Genomic DNA, 4051 nt, shown 5'->3' on the forward strand with positions numbered 1-4051 from the left:
TTTATGAAGTCAAGACTAATAATATGCTATTATCTTTTGTAGGTTCAATTGGTGCAATTGTATATCGATTTACACATACTTGTATACAATACATATGCTTATGTGTATATATAAACTGTGGTATATAAATTTACACTTGTCTATGTACACATATATGTGTATATATTATATTATTGCACTAATTGGATCTACAAAATGATATATCTGTCTATATATCCATTTTAAAGTTGGATTCAGGTCTATCAAGAGTCCACTCTGTGATTAGACAAAGCCTTTATCCTTCCAGAGTGTCATTAAGGCTTTAAGGTAGAGCTTGAAAAACTTAGCTCTCTGTCCAAATCTGGCTTACCAACTGATTTTCTAAATAAAGTTTTATTGGAACATTTATGTCCATTTGTTTACTTATTTGCTTTGTACATCTGCTTCCATGCTAAACTGAATAATTGGTCATGACAGATGGCCCAGAAATATTTCCTACCTGGTAACTTACAGAAAAATTTGTCAACCTCTGCTCTTGGGGATTCGTGATGACATTTTCCTCTAAACTTCTGTAATGCATTGCTTAGTCTTTCAATTAATCGAAAGCACTATGCAAAATAGCAGCAGATTTCTCTGTGAACTTCAGTCTAGTTTACCTTCAGATAATTTTTAGTTTCTGAGGGATCTTTTCCTGATTGTTAGTTCATTCCTAACCTGCTCCCTTGACTATAGGTAGCTTCTCCAGGAGGGCGTGTTGTCCTCATATTCTAATGAGCATTTCTTCACACCTGGTGTCACTGAAATATTGCCACATCTCACAGCACCTGAACCTTCCCCTCCCTCCCTCCCCTTCTCTCTCCTTCTCTTCTCTTTGTCTTTACTCCTTTGTATAACCACCATTAAAACTTGTCATATATGGCAGACAACAAAGGCACGATCAGTGTGGCTTTAAAATCTTCACAAATATAAAACCCTGGGTGATTTGAATCTGTCATGACTACAGCTAACCCCAACTGACCAGCCACACCCAGAGCCAGACACCCCCACAGGGATGAAGTCCTTTTTCTTGAATATTTGTGCACTTTCTGAATAGTGAGAAGTGCCATGTGGGACTTAAAATTAATAGAAGTAGTCTTGTACAGTCAAGAACAGATCAGTTAATATCAAGTGAAGTAAAAAGTCATGAATGCCTTTCTTAAAAATGTTCCCTGCTTCACCGAAGCACTGAGTAATCTACCTACTTCTCTAGGTGGTTCTAAATGAGAATCAGTCTCGATTCTTCTGTGCCTGGCTCTGCTCCTGGAGATACAGCAGTTAACTCTGAAAGATGCTTTAGGGATAATTACAGGGAGTCAGTTCTTCGCTCTTGAACCCCTCCCATGACCAGATCTTGTATTAAATGTGCTTCTAGTCTGCATAACATGAAGCTTAGATAAAAGTCTTGTAGACCCATTTCTGCAGGCATCTTACTCTCTCACCAAGAAGAGTAAACACTTTCAGTTGTCTACCCCCTGACTTAATGAAAATCTCTGCTATTTGTTCTTTTTAAATCGAGACATTAGCTTACAATGTTGCCTAGGTTCCGAGATTACATTTTTCTCACCACACCCACCACCAAATATCTAGTCACCGTCCACCACCAACCAGCCAGTGCCATTTCCACCCCACCTCTTTCCCCTCTGACAACTTGATTCTGTTGCAGAGTCTGAGTTTCTTTATCTGGTCACCTGACCAGTGGCATTTATGTTGGCTTCATGTGTTAGGTATTGTGCATAGTATTGCAATGAACATAGGGGTGGGTCTGTCTTTTGAGTTAGTGTTTTCATGTTCTTTGGGTAAATACCTAGGCGATCTATTTCTAGGTCATACAGTAGGCATTTTCAAGTTTAGAATTTTAAGGAATCTCCAAACTGTTTTCCATGGGGTTCCATCAATTTACATTCCCACCAAGAGTAAGAGTTCATTTTTGTTATATATATGTGTGTGTGTGTGTATACACACACACACACACATATACATACACATGTGCGTGCACTTTGTGATCTATTTTAATCTATGTGTATAATCTATATTATACTACATTTCTTCCCCCCCCAAAAAAAAAGTTGATGTCATTTCCCTCAGAGGATGGGAGCCTGCAGTTTGAAAACAATGTTCTTGATAATAGACGTTAGCGATTCCGGCCTAAAAGGGATGTCTGAGAAACACTGCACACTTTCCTCACCCAGACATGGCATGGGGCACACGCGAAAACACTCAGGCCTCCCACTACTGGTTATTTGAAAACACTGATTTCCTCTTTCCTTCATGACCTCGTTTTTTTCTCTTCCTCTCTTTTTCTCCCATTTCATCTTTTTCTCATTCTCCCTTTGACTGCTGGCTCTATGGGTAACTTGAGGGCCCCCAGGCTCTATTGTCCCTGAGGCTTCCACATGAGTGGCTCTGGCACATGTCCTGTCATTCTAGGCCAACTTATACTCCACTATAGATTTCTTTGAGAAACATCTCCCTCTATCCCAGCTGTGGTTGCCTAACTACCAGGGTCATTTGAAGAAATGCCTCGTAAAGTGACTTCATCATTGCACGAATGCTGTAAGGTGGTAACCCCACACACTCAGGCAGTATGTTTCACCTGCGGAAGCGGTACCACAGCCTGCCGGGACATCCTTGATGGCGTGTGACTGTCCTCCCCGAACTCCATTTCCTGGCTGCTTCTTTTTGCTCGTCCTGTGGCACGCTTCCCAGGCCCCTTCAGGGTGACTCATGCATGGGCTTCCTTTCCAGACTTTGGGCCCACAGATTAACGGGCTGTGTCTGTCCTATTCCAGTACCCTATAATATATTCTGTGCCCAAGACGAGTACCTAGTAGACCCTGGATGAGAACTGGTTAAATAAAAAAGTGGAATAAACAAAACTATTGAGCAGAGAGAGTCACCGCATGAAGGGTTTTGAATGGGTACCTTTATAAGTTTTATAATAGTTAACACTCTTCTTTGACTTTGAAGTCACGCCAAAATGTTCATGGAATTTCCCTTTGAAATAAAAGATTGTGACATTTTTCTCTTATCTCTTTGTATCCTGATTCATATCTCACCTGCCCAAGACATGCCACCATTATTGAGTTTAATTTGTAGACTGGTATGTGTATTAGTCTGTGTACCAGGTGCTAGGAGACACAGCAGCCTCCTAGACATGTTTATGGGCTGAGAGGAAATGTGAAGAGATTAAATATCTTAAGGATCCTAGCTTCGGGCACATTCAAGGAAAGTTACATGTGCCAAGGACTGGATTTGCATGGTGTTCCCTGGCAAGATTTTCAGTTGCTTGTATCGGCTGTCTCAAGCAATTCACGCGGTAGTTTGTGCAAACAAGCCAAGACTTAATCTCATTCTCCAGTAGATCAACTATCAAAGAGAAAGTATTTTCCTTTGTGATTTTTTTTTGTTTCAAATTTTATATTGATTTAATTGAATTCATTCTACAACTATGGACTCTAATTCATTTAGTCACTAATTGGTTAAAATTTAATTTCAGTGTGCTTGATGGATTTCAGTTCACATGGGAGACAAGTCTTTTCTCAAATTACTCGCCAACAAAAGAAGATGGGTTAGATCCCTTTATCTCTGTAATTTATGGAAGAGCTATTTTTAGTTTCCATTTTCAAGGGTAGAGGTTTTAAAGGGACACACGGATGCCGACATTGAGCCTGGAGTATAAAGGAGGGACAAACAGTCACCACGGACAGGAATATTTTATGTACTCTTGTAAATGCTGAATGGAAGGTCACTGGGTATAGGAGGGAGGGCCTAACTTAGATTAGATTTGTGAAGTTCTCTTTGAAAAGTGACATTTGTATCAAGATTCTGGCTGCCATTCCAGGTGGTGCAAATCTATAAGAAGTCATGAGAAAATAAGCTTAACTACTTTGCATAATTGAAAGGTCAATATATTGCAGCTTAGAGTTTAGGAAGCTCCTCGGGCTGTTAAACCACATTACCATCCACTTTGCGCCTTAATGCTGAACAAATGCTCTAAGGGTCAGGATTCTGAAATTCAAGTCTTCTCTGGGGT

Source organism: Condylura cristata, unplaced genomic scaffold (genome assembly GCF_000260355.1).
Source record: "Condylura cristata isolate star-nosed mole 26May11 unplaced genomic scaffold, ConCri1.0 scaffold00016, whole genome shotgun sequence".
Lineage (NCBI taxonomy): Eukaryota > Metazoa > Chordata > Mammalia > Eulipotyphla > Talpidae > Condylura > Condylura cristata.